Source organism: Ammodytes marinus (assembly GCF_949987685.1).
Source record: "Ammodytes marinus genome assembly, chromosome: 18".
In the NCBI taxonomy this organism is placed as follows: domain Eukaryota; kingdom Metazoa; phylum Chordata; class Actinopteri; order Uranoscopiformes; family Ammodytidae; genus Ammodytes; species Ammodytes marinus.
The window spans coordinates 7,573,745-7,587,153 of record NC_137222.1 but is presented as its reverse complement, the minus strand read 5'-3'; positions in this window follow the sequence as shown (position 1 = coordinate 7,587,153).

Here is a 13,409-nt window from a genome sequence, read left to right as displayed (position 1 = left end):
GCACAACAACCATCTGTAATATTCACAGCACATGATGCAGTGAGGTTATTACTGCTGGGTTGTGGATATTCCCTTTTTGAAGAATAATCTGCCTAGAACTACCTCCTTGTTTACTCCATTCCAGGAGTGGAGTGACAATCTTTCAGTGCAAAGCTATGATCACATTATCATGTCTGCCCCTCATTTGTTTGTTTTTAGTTTTTTTGTGTGGATAAAACCAGAAACTCACTTGAGAAATCAACTGTCTGGGAATAAAACAGCAGGCACTTAGGCTACATGCTGGCATTTGGTTGCAGGTCTTCAACATACCAGGCACTCATAATTCACCTAGTCCCAGGAGTTTGTTCTTCTCTCTGTGACTGTTTTCTTTCTTTCTTTCTTTCTTTCTTTCTTTCTTTCTTTCTTTCTTTCTTTCTTTCTTTCTTTCTTTCTTTCTTTCTTTCTTTCTTTCTTTCTTTCTTTCTTTCTTTCTTTCTTTCTTTCTTTCTTTCTTTCTTTCTAATTTAACTAGGGTTAACAGAAATGTTAATGTTAGCCACACATTACCAGATGTCTTTTTATACCACATTTGGCCCCTGGTCTGAGAGCCCCTGTTGGCCCTGGGTTTACAGCTCCATTAGCCTGCGGCTTCCAGTCGTTTCACTTATAAAACTTCAAATGTGGAAGAGCTCCTCTTTTGGCCCAAGGCTTTCACACTACATTTAAACCAAGACAAACCCCCATCAAAACCTCTTGATTTAACCCCTCGGCTATGCATCATTTCACACTATTAATGCCACTTTGAACATGTGGTGCGAAGAACAGTACTTTTATCTTGGGTCATCAACCCTAGAATGTGAAATTCTGAAATAATTTGGACAAACATTTGCAAGTACGGATCCAGACACTAACCCCCTCTCCTTAACCCTGACTTTTCAAGGTTCGCACCAAAAGCCCACGGTTAAGATCATATTGTGTGAATTGAATTAAAAACAGTTCTCATATCTATTCAGCTGAACTTTCCTTTTCAAACCAAATTGTTTTTAAATGGTTACTTAAATTGTTTGCAGGGAGCTCCTTAAAACATTATTAACTTTGGGCAATAATGTTCATGTTTCAATCCTGAACATCCATGGAAAATAGCCCAACATTACAGCAACATGCAGGAAAGGGCTGCTTCGGTATGGTGTGTTGTTTCAGGTACTGGTGTGACAATGAAATATAGGAAGGCCGGTTTCAGATGCAGAGTCATGAGATTGAGGGCTGATCACACCCTAACATACTGAACAGCTGTTTCTAATACCGTGAGACAGGATTTTATAAATCTGGAAAGTTATCAGCATTTATTGTATCTTGTGACAAAGAGGCGAGCAGCAAACATTTGCATTAATGCTACAAAGTAATCTACTTGGCAGCACATTGCCAGGTGATGCTTATGTTGCAACAAAAGTGAGCCTCGATAACTTTTGTGCCAGAAAAGATTGCATTTCTTTGCTGGAGCCCTTCGTGTCAGAACCCCTGCTGAGTCAACCATCCAGGGGCCTTATTCAATACAACGATAGGACTTTGTTTTTTCATGCCATCTAAACACAGCCTTAGAATTAAACAAAAGTAAGCTCGCTTTTCTAAAGGATTAGCAGGCATTGCCGTAAGACTGAAAACAAGCCTGCATTAAAACAAAGCAAGAGGGCGAGTTGCAGGTACCATGAGACATGAACCACGACCCAGGTAATCCAGTTTGAATGACAATGATGGTGTAACATATATAAATAAACACATTTCACTACACAAAGTAATCCACCAGGAATGTTCACTTATAAATTGGCCACTGCAGCTTGTTGCCGATGACGTTGCATTGCAACCCTTCTTTGTACCTTCCATCTATACAACCTGGCTTTCCCTCCCCATTAGCTCTCTGACCTCTGCACTACTGTCTATATTTGTGTGTGGATGTCCATCTTAACTGTCTTTTATATCTAAATTTTTTCTATTGTTGTTGTTGTTATTTTGCCTTCATGTTGACCTACTGAATGCACTATGTACAGCACTTTGGTCAATGTAAACTGTTATAAATGTGTTTTTATAAATACATTTTACTACTTACTACTTTTTTAGAATAATTTGCTGCTCTGGCGCCCCATTGTGTTGCAGGGCTATAGCCACATTCAAGTGTATAAGAAGTTGCATTTAAAATATTGTCACAATTTCTACTTAGGTCTGCCCAGGGCTTATCAAATGCGTGAAAAGCCTTTAGAGCAACTAATGTCTGCAGTTAAATTGATATTGCAATAAGGTAAACATATTCAATTTGTAATGTATGTAATGACCGGCCAAAGTTCTGATGAAAACATTGTTGATGGATTTTTTTTTTACTGCAGCCATTACCTGTTTATTCTTAAAATGTAAACTGACAAGCAAAATTAAATATTTCCTCACCCGTCTCTTTCGGCTTCCTTCTTCTCAAGGTCTTGAATGACATCCAGCAGAACCTTAATGGTGTTCTGGCTGGTCTCCAGAACCCCCTCTAGGCTGTGCAGCTGGTTCTGCAGGCTACGAATATCATGCAGGGGTCCGTTGGGACCCAGGAGCTTTTCTGTCACCCTGGCTGGGTCCAGTTTACACCTTGCCCCAGCCACCAACCCTCCCAGTATTTCCTGGACCTGTCTCAGTGTGTCTGCCTGGGTCGCTGTGAGGGGCCCAGATGTAGGCCTCTCCCCAGAGGCACAGCAGCCCCTGGCTCCAGAGCAACCCTGTGTGTTTGGAGGGAGAGGGTGTTGGCTGTTGGGGGTGTTGGGCCTGGTATTGGCTCCCGAGCAGAGCATTTTGTGTAGTGCCCCAAGCTGAGCCTGGGCTGAGCTGAGACAGCTGGGCTTAAAACAGGCCTTGGCAGGAGAGGAGGAGGTCGACTGCCTCTCTCCCTTCATCACAGCGACTGGCGGAGTTTGAGCTCTGTGCTTCAGAGAGCTGGCTCTCTCACAGAGCTTGGGTGAGTCTGTACATTTTCTATCTTCTTTTTTCTCCATCTCCGTGTCTTTATCTTTCTTACTGGCCTTGTTGTCTGCCCTGAGCATGGGTGTTCGGATTGCAGGACCCGGAGGATCATTTCCCTTTTTGCGTGGTGTGTATGGTGGAGGTGGTGGTGGAGGAGGTGGTGGAAGTCGAATGCCCCTCTTATCCTGAGTGTTATAGGGAGCTTGTGAGGGGGGCGTGTATGGTGGCGCAGCACGAAATGTAGAAGAATACAGCGGGACAGCTTTGGTTGGTGTCATACATGATTGTACATTTGGAAGAGTGGATGCATATGTTGTCACAAGTGGAGTCGGAGAAGTGCAAGGATTAAGTTTGGGGACTGGTGAGGAGTAAGGGTGTATGCCTGTGTTTGCATTTTGCAGAGCTTGACATGGGATGTTGCAATGAGATACAGTTTGTATAAGAGTGGTATAAGAGGGGGGAGTAGAATTTGAGTGAGTGGCACCGGGACCAACCGGACGTGTGGTGGAGTAATATGATATTGAGGTGCAAGACAGGGCAGTTTGAGTGACAAATGTACAAGGTGTCGGATTTGAAGGAGGTGTAGCGTGTGATGCATTGAGTGATGGTTGATCTGTTCCATTTGGGGCAGTGGATGGATGCCTGGTGGGGTCAAGGGGAGTTACACTGGGGGTTAAAGTTGGGGTAGGAGTGGAACAGGTAAGGGGAGCTACTGATACTATATTTGAGATAGGAGAGGTGGAGTTTGGTGTCGGACATGGGGGTGCAGTTGAAGAAGGACTGGAACAGAGGATGGCTGTGCTGGGAGTTGTTGGTGGCGACACAACAGTATAATAGGGGATAGGGTGTTGGATGACGTTAGGTTCAGAAATTGAGCAAGGAATGGGCACTACTGTGGGGGGAGGTGGGGTGGTGCAAGCAGGCTTGGCTGGAGAGGAGCAAGGTGGCTTAGTGCAGTGTTCAGGGGCCTGTGTTGGTGCACTTGTTGGTGGTGGAGAGCTACAGTAAGGCACAGTAGTTATTTGGGTTGCAGGAGGGTCTTGAGTCACAGTTGGTGATACAGGACTCTCAGATTGGATTTGCATTGAGCTGGGGGTTGCTGCCGGAGATGGGGAAGCAGAGGGGCTGCAAGTTTGTGTCTGGGTAGTGCAAGGTCGATGACTTGGAGTGGAGTGACAGGGCGAGTCTGTTTGTATTTGAGTGGTACACTGTTCACTTTTGGGAGGTAGGGCTGGACAAGAGTTGGCGATTTGAATTGGAGTTGTGCCTTGTTTGTCACCCAATGGTGCAGAATGACGTCGACTCTCAGTTTGATTTTGGGCTGTGCAAAATTTTGAATTTAGAGGCTTGGAAGGGCCCTCCGTTTGAACATGAGTGGTACAAAGTTTGGTATTTGCAGGTGGGTGGGATGGACTGGGGCTTTCAGTCTGAGTGAGGGTGGTAGAGTAGTGCACTTCCTTTCCAGGGTCACTCGTTGTCCTATTAAACCGCTTTCTCCTCCTGATCGCAGAGGGGGTGTTGCTTCCCTGACGCTTGGGGCCCTCACGACAGGACACAGAGGAACAGTGACATGGCTCGATGTTGTGAAGGACTGAAGGGGGACAGCTGTGCCTTGAGTTTTTGACCACACTAACAGCTGACTTGATGTCTGTCCTGGAGGCTTTAGACCTCCGTTCCACCACAATTCGATCCCCAGGCCCAGGCGGACCATTCTGATCCTTGGACCCAGGCGACAACACATGGTTGTGCATAAGGTACTCATCTTGGGAGTCATGTTCGTCATCCCCATCCACGCCCACTGAGTCCCCAAGACTGTGGCTACGTGTGTGTGTGGAAGAAAGGGGCTGGGACTGGGGCTTTCTCAGGCATGGGGAGGTCTGTATAGCTGTGCTGGTGCTCGTACTGGGCCGGCGTGTCATTGGCAAGGTGTGGGAGTTCTGTGGTGGCGCCCAGCATCGACGTGTAGGTCCCGGCGTCAATGGATGAGGAGGAGCCCTGGCTAAGAAAGCAGCCACATCCTCTATAGTACTCGCCATGTCCCCGCGCACAGCCCCTACCACGGAGGTTTTACCAGGTAGACCCTCAGTCCGTAGCCCATCCCTGTCACTCCATGGCTTTGGGGACCTGCTGCTGTTTTTGCGAAGAGGGTGTGGACTGTCACAATCGGTGGCAGGCCTCTGATGGTTATTGTTGTTTTCTCCCGTCCCACTGTTGCCGCTGCTGCTGCTGCCATCCTCCAGGTCTTTAAAGCGGACCGAGTGGGTGCGGTTACGGCGCCGCTTGAGTCGGCTCTCAATGTCCGGGGAGTCCCGATTGAGCAGCACAGAGCGCACAGTCATTGTCCCGGGCTTCTTGTCCGCCAAGGTGCTCTTGCCGTTGGTTTGGCCTGTGAGCAACTGGTTGGGCTCTTTGCTCACCATTTCTCTTGTCTCTCTCGCACCCCCAACATCCACAGGCTCTTCAGGCAGTTCGATGTTGTGAAGGCCTATAGTTGTGTTAGTGCGTCAACAAGGAAAGTGCCTTTAGTATATCTTTTTTATAAGACTGAGATTTCTGTAGAATTGATTGACTTTGTTCCAGTCTCATCACAGAACAGGGTGAGGGATATAGCTGCTTCTTTCTAAGATTGTGTGCGGCCCGCTCAGGTCATCTCAAATCTGATACACCAAGGACTTCCTTAGCAACTAAGATTGTCCTCTAGAAAAGATAGATTATCATATTCACAGTTCAAGGTGTAGTCATATTAAGCACTGCAAGTAAAAATGAAGAATATATCACCGTGATAAATGCTCTACTCTTACCTCCGTACAAAAATAGATATATGGAGCATCAAATATTCTTTAAAATGAGCATGTGAAAAGTGTTCATACTGCTCCATGTCTTTTGAAGTTGTGCACTTCAGCTACTTATTCCCACTTGTCTTTAAATTTCCAAGGAGATAAACTCTTTATTAGGCCGGAGAGGTGACGGACAAATAAGCAGGGAGGAAGGGAATACAGCCTGTCCATCCTTTCTGTGTCCATCACATTTGCTTGTCTACTTGGTGGACCTTCCTTCTCCACCTGCTTTGTCCCCTGGGCCCCTAAGGAGATTGGATGGTCAAAGTGTGGAATGGGCCTGCAAACTTTCCCATAATTGCCTATCTGTTTCCAACTTTTCTTGTTCTCCTTCCCTTCCTCTTGATTGTATCACTCCTTCTTTCTCTCTCTTCGTTTCTTTCTCGGTTTCTCAGTGACTCATTCTCTCATGGTTGAAGACAGCATGATCTCCTGAAGAGAGCAGAAAGACAAAGAGAGAAAGGAGAGGAGTGAGAGACAGTAATTGTTTCCATATTTTTGCATTTCTATAGAACGACACCTTCCGTGTTCCCCGGGATAACGAGGAAGATGTAAGACAGGCTGCTATTTTAACAATGCATGAGAACGGGGTCAACACAGAATTGAAAGAGAAAAAAAATTAATGAAAGGATGTAGGCGGTGAAAAAAAGACTGAAGAGTATAGGAAAGAGACACTCGGTATATCATCAACAACAGAAGAATATCCATCCGAAACAAGTGAAAGGAGATTGTAATTAAGGTCTATTCACATTGGCGGAAGGGGATACTTATGGTTTATGTGTATTTGAATTTATTTTCTGTGTGATTGATCGTTGATACGTAGCCATGTAGGTAATAGCTACATTATTGTTACAACGTTAGCTGTGGTATTCGGTGTTATTCTCGCTTACGGGAGGACAGTGTGCCTGTGTTATCGTATTCCTCATATGCGTGTGTTGTACAGATTGTTCATCTCCTCCATGTTTAACAGTCTCTGTGGCCCTGTTATCAGTCCTTGATGATGTGCCATGGTGACATCCTTTTTCTGATTCATCTGGCCACTGTGTGACAGTCTGTCTGCCTCGCTGTATTTAGTAGTATGTTCTCGTCACTCTGATTCCGCGGCCTGTTTGTGACGATCTATGGCCTTGATACATATATATCACTTCCACTTCCTGTCTGTGCGCAACTGACAGTCAGGCGTAATGCTGTCGTTTTTCCCCTCACACGATGGATGTATAGATCGTTGCGCCTTGTTATCTCCTCGTGATTGGCCCTGACACTGACAGGCCCGGGCTAATTCCTGGTACGAGTGTGACTGTTACTCTGTCCCCCCTCTCTTCCTAGGGAGGGGTAATTAGTGACTCTCCTCACAGCTCCCAGGTTATTTAGGGAGAGAGATACCCTGAGGGCCTGCCACTTTTATTTACATCCACTGTTTTTTCCTCTCTTTCTTTCCCCAGCTCGGAAGAGGAGGATCTTTGTCACAACCGCGCACCCACCGCCAGAAAACCCTTCAAAAAACATAGTTATTAGGATAAATAAAAGTCACAGAAGACACGGGCCTTGCGGGGAAATATCAACCTATTACACTATAAATGGATTTAGATAAAAAACCCACGGGATTCCTTCTCATTTTTACTCTCTTATCATTGCTGTTTATACAGATGAGCTTCTCGACTATGATTCACACAGAAACACCAAATCACTTTCAGTATAAGAGTACATTGAGGCAGACTGAATCCTGCACTGCAGAGGCTAAAAAATAAACAAGAGCACAGGTTAGGCTATTGCATATTATTGGCCTTCTTTGAGCCACACTCTCCATTTGACCTTCAGGACTTTTCTTTCTTCATTTGTCCCTGGGTAAAAAAAATCATGTTTCCACTCCTCCTATTTTTTCATTGTATCCCATTTCTCTTGTGTCGTCAGTCTTCCTGCCCATCTCTTGGAAGAAGCACTCTACTTTCAACATTCACTCTCTTGACAGATTTTCCTCTGAGTTTCATCCATCCGTAGTAGGACCATTACCCTCACTCATTCTATGGGGGTGTCATCCTGATCCTTCCTTCTCTTTCCATCTGGCCCCTCTCCTTTTTTTCTTTTTTTGCCTCTGTCACTCGCATCTTCCTTCCTTTCTTCCTCCACCACCACTTGCTCCGTAGCAATCTCTCCCGCTGCCTTTCTTTTTTTTTGTCCCACGTCACCAATGCTCCTCCCCCTCGGTCCGCAAACTACCCCTGGATCAAAATTTACACTGACAGTTTAATGAATCCAGACCTTCTTAATGCTGTATGAGCTCGCTCCCGTGGCTGAGGCGAACTCTTCCCCACATGTGACATTTTCATGTGGAGCTTTATTGGCAGACAAGAGATAAATCACCGGGCTGGAGGAGGAAGGTGTGCAACGGCATAATACCAGCAAGGGTCATAACTCTTTGCGGTTATTATTTAAGATTTACTACGGCGTTCTAGCTGCCTACCTCTCTGCGAGGCTTAACTGTGAATATAGGTTTCTATCCTCTTCCCTGTGTGTTTGTGTGGTTTTATGTGTGTGTGTGTGTGTGTGTGTGTGTGTGTGTGTGTGTGTGTGTGTGTGTGTGTGTGTGTGTGTGTGTGTGTGTGTGTGTGTGTGTGATGATGATAATTCTAAGGTCACATCTGATCTCCCTGTGCTAAGCCGTGCTGACTCCGAGAAACATATCTGATGCATTCAAAATGCAAGAAGCCAAGAAGACGACTACGGATTTTGCGCCGATCTAATAATATTCCGAGCCTGACTCTTTCTGGGATGCTAAATATTGCATCCATGCCAATAACACACCTTTGGGTTGTTGGCTGCGATGAGTAGGTGGAAGGTGCTGTGGATTGTGAATTATTATGTAAAGGCATGTCAGATTGGATTGTCTGGGCGCGCTTAAATTCGTCAGACAGGGCCGGGATGAAGAGGAGGCGGAGAGAGGAAGAGGAAGCGAGAGAGGGTGCAGACATGTTTGGTTCTATTTAGAGACGCTATGAGACACGTAGCAAACGGAGAGGAGGACCAATGTGAATAAGGGAGGAGAGGCGTAGGGAGGGAGAGAGAGAGACGGGGGACAGGGAGCAAAGCAGGAGGGAACAACCCCTGGCAGCAGAGGAAATGTCATGGTTAGGGTTCAGTGAAGTGGTAAATCAGGAGCATCAGCGTGTCAGGGCATTTAAGGGGGAAGTGGAGAGGAACTAAGAAAAGCTGTATGATCAGTTATTGGCTCTATGAGAGAGGCAAAGGGTAAGAGTTCTACCTGCGCTCCTTCAGAGGAATTCACTATATAGTATAAGCTCACGGAACAGATGCAAAGGCGCAGGAAGCCGTTGTGGTGTTTGGATTCTTGTCCAACGAGATCTCAAATTCCTCCAGAGTTGCCTGTATATTCAAATGATGTTAGGTAAGCATTACGTGCACCACAGCACAGCACAGCAATTTCTGAAAAAGGGGATGATGTTTGTTTTTTATTTGATTCAATAAAACCAGCAAGCACCTTAAAAAAAATGCAGATGTAAGCCCATAAAGGACGTAGTGGGCACAGAGATGTGTGCGTAAACAGATCCACATGCGTTTATAAGCAGATGTCAGGTAAGGTAAGATGTCAACCACAACCTAGTTTTATCCAATTGCTGTGTTTTAGAAAAAAGTAGTAAGAAAAAGTAAAGCACATAGTAAAGAAGTAAAGAAAGCAAAGCTTCTCTTAAAAAAAAAAAATTCTATCATTGCTGATTCCCTGAGCTGAGAGTTAGTCGACTCGATCATGCTTAACAGCGAATTAAATTACGCAAACAAACACAAATTAAATCATGATTCACAATTCATTAAATATCTGAGGCAACAAACAGAACACAACCGTTATTATTATTCCTGTCAGACACTCGTGTGCAGCAAGATGTAAACGCTGCATTGTTTGTTTGTGACTGTGTACTGGCATCCAATTTGGCCAGTTACAATCAGCCATCACCGCAAGCCATATTTCAACAGGAACTAGCCGCTGCACAAGTATTTAATAATCACCGTCTACAAACAGAAAGTTTGGAAGTTTCTAGCGACCTTTTTACCCCCTTCATCAAAATAGAGTTAGCACCCACCAAAGTGGCGACTACCACGGCTGAGCACTGAGGCAAACATGGTAGTGCCATAAGGTGCACAAAAGACTGTGACGAGCTTAGAGGTTTAAGCCTGAATGCCCTGCTATTTCCTTTTCAGCTCATACACCATTTGTCATCTATTTAAATCCCTGATAAATTCAGACTAGGTGAGCAGCAATAGGGAGGAAGCTCGCTGAACAGGTTCAGAAAGCTTCTGAAATTTCAGTCAGATCTGAAAGCATCTTCAGAAGTAACACACAATTGTTATTATTGTTATTGTTATATTTCGCATAACTCTACCAATTGGAATACAAAAAATAGACACTCAGTATCTCAGGACGGTTATTCAGCGAGACAGATCTTAATCATTCACGCTCTTATTTCTGTGACAGCACAGGATACAAATACTCCAAGATTTACCATGACTGTCACACAAACATACAACAGTGTTACTTTTAGCAAGGTCACTGGCCAGCTCATCCCTATAGAGGACAGTGTGGACCCACTACTTGTTCCAGTTTCCTTGAAGGATGGCCAGATTTCTCCTAACTTTTAGAGTGTGTGTGCCAGGAATGATTTGTTCCATCTGTCCTCTATTGACCGAAATCCTCTGACTAATATGAAATCCCTAAATTTAGGCCATTGGATTGTGAAAAGCATACTCAGCCAACTGTGAGCACATTTCTATGAAAGAGAGCCAAAGTAAACATTGTTTTCTTTCTTGTGTTCATTTTGCAGCCTAATTGTCCTATTTCTCTGGCCGGTTATTTCTTAAACACTGTATATGTTTAGTTAATCTTCTGCCATGGGCTTCAGCAAGGTTAAAGGTTGAGTCGGTGATTTTGGAAAATGCTTTTTGTCAAAGGTAGAACATCTCAAAATCAGTGAATATCTCTTCAAGACCTGCTACCTGTCCATGAGGAGTTTTTCACTTTTTCTGACAAAAATGTGATTTTGGCAACCATCATTCTCCAGAGTCGCTGACTTTAAATGCTCCCAAGATCTCTATGTGAAAACTCAGCAGCGAAAGAGAACAGGTGTCCTACGCACAGCAACATGCCACATGTAGGTAGCAGTGCCGGTCCACTCCCTGGGGGCTATACTCTCTGCTGGTCTGTCGTGCTGCAATGTCCCTGTCCAAACTAATGTCCCAAGAGTACATCATAGTGTGTAACCTATAAAGCCAAGTCACTGTCAGTCCAAAAGAAAAAACACCTGGCAAGCGTACAAAAACATTCTCAGAGCGTGAAAAAAAGCAAAACACAGCAAAAGCATAAGCGTATAAGAGTACATGCACTTTCTTTGTTTGGCAAAGAGAGAACATCAAGTGGTGGAAACAAAATACAGATTTATAAGCAACGTGAGAGAAGGATTTAATGGGAGATAGATAAAAGATTAAAATAAGGCTGGATAATGGTGATAGCTGACCCCTTAAACGACACCATGATGAGATAAGATAAAGAGGAAATATACTGTAGTGTGGAGAAGTGGGAGTGAGAGAACCAGAGGAAAGACAGGCAGAATTAACAGCACAGCATTTTCCTCACACGGCAAATGTGCATGTGCAAATGTGCACCTGTGCGTGGCGGGTGCGTGCACACGTACTTCATGGTCATGCATGAGAGAGTTCCTGTGCAATTATTATACATTTTATCATGCGTGTCCATGACAAAATCACTTATATCAAAAGTTAACTGAAAAAACATGAAGGGTGTTGAAACTGCAAACAACTACAACTCCCTAATGTGTTACCATGATTTTTTTAAAGCACATTAACATTGTTGAAATGCATTAATAATTTCCCACATCACTTGAAAATGAAATGCCCATCGAGCCAGAACGTCATGCATTGGATTTTGTTAAGACACACACACACACACACACACACACACACACACACACACACACACACACACACACACACACACACACACACAGATCCATACAAATGGTATTTCCTCAGTCAGAGCCTCCTCCTCCTCAAACTTTCTGCATGCATCCCCCTCCCACACACACACATACACAAACACACACACACACACACACATGCGCGCGCACACACACACACATGCGCGTGCACACACACACACACACACACACACACACACACAAACAAACACACACAAGCAGTCCTGCTTATGACAAATATGCAATGAAAGCACACTGCTGGAATCTGCAAAGCTACATCACTCGCAGACCAATCTAAGCTCCTCACTCTTTAAAGCTTTTCATAAAGCGGCACAATCTCAGAATATCACTCCCACACCTGCAGTAAAGTAAATCCCCTGTATCCAAACACACTCACACACTTACGATCCCATTTCACTAGGCTGCACTCACACAAGCACAGGCACACGCTATTGTCACACAAACACCCTCCCATTGACAGTGTTAAGTTAATATGAGGACATACGCAGACAAACACACTCACACAAACACACAAACACACACACACACACACACCTGCCAAACCCCAAACACATAAACAAAATATACGCATGCACGTGTGCACACACATGCAAGGGCATGCCTTTCATGTCAGCGTACAATTCAGCAGAACAAAAGAGCCAAAACAGTAAGTAAAAGATACTCAGTGGTGAAGTCCACTGCACATGATAAAAAAAGGAAGTTCTACATCGCTTTTTGAAATCTGTCCTCGGCTCTGATCTTTTTTTCTCACTTTGTTATCTCTGTGGTGATGCTGAGGGGAGGATGATGGAGGGGAGATTGCTGTATACTATCTTCCATCAGGACACAGAAACTGAGTCACACATACCACATCTCTCCCTCTCTCTCTCTTCCTGTGTTGTCTCTCTCGCTCCTCTTCTCCGCTATTCCTTCATGTCTCCTCAGCCCATTCTTCCATCCCTTCCGGCATTTAAAAAAAAAAATGTTTGGCTTTTTTTTTTAGTCCCACCTCACTGTCACTGCTGTTCGGTGAGCTTCACAACGTCTCCTTTATAGAGCCCATCTGCTCCTCTCTTGTCTTCGCTTGTCTTCTCTTCTCTTCTCCTCCTTCTCCACTTTTCTTCCTCTTTCTTCTATGGCTGTGTCTTCTTCTTCTATAATCTCAGCCTCCTTTCTGTCTTGCGTGGTTTCATGCCTTTCTCTTTTCACGTGGGAACCTTCTCACCTTATCCCCTCTCTCTCAGAGCTCTGAAGTGCTCCGCTGTGCCTGGTCTCTACCTATAGGCTGTGTGAGCGTCTGTGCTGCTGCTGCGCTGTGCTATGCTGTGTGAGTGGAAGTGAACCGACAGGAGGGGGAGCAAGAACGACAAGAGTAGAGCAAACAGGCAGTTATCCCTTTTTCAGATGCTCCTCTCACTTCTTCTCCCCTGTCTTGTTCCTATATTTCTCTCTCTCTCTCTTCTCTGTCTCTCTCTCTCTTCTCTCTCCCCCTTTCTCTCTCTGCGTCTCTCCACCATGACCCGCTCTCTCCCCGTGTCGCCATGCAAGCCCCCCTGTATCCTTGTAAGCAAAGGGAGGGAGGGAGGGAGGGAGGGATGAG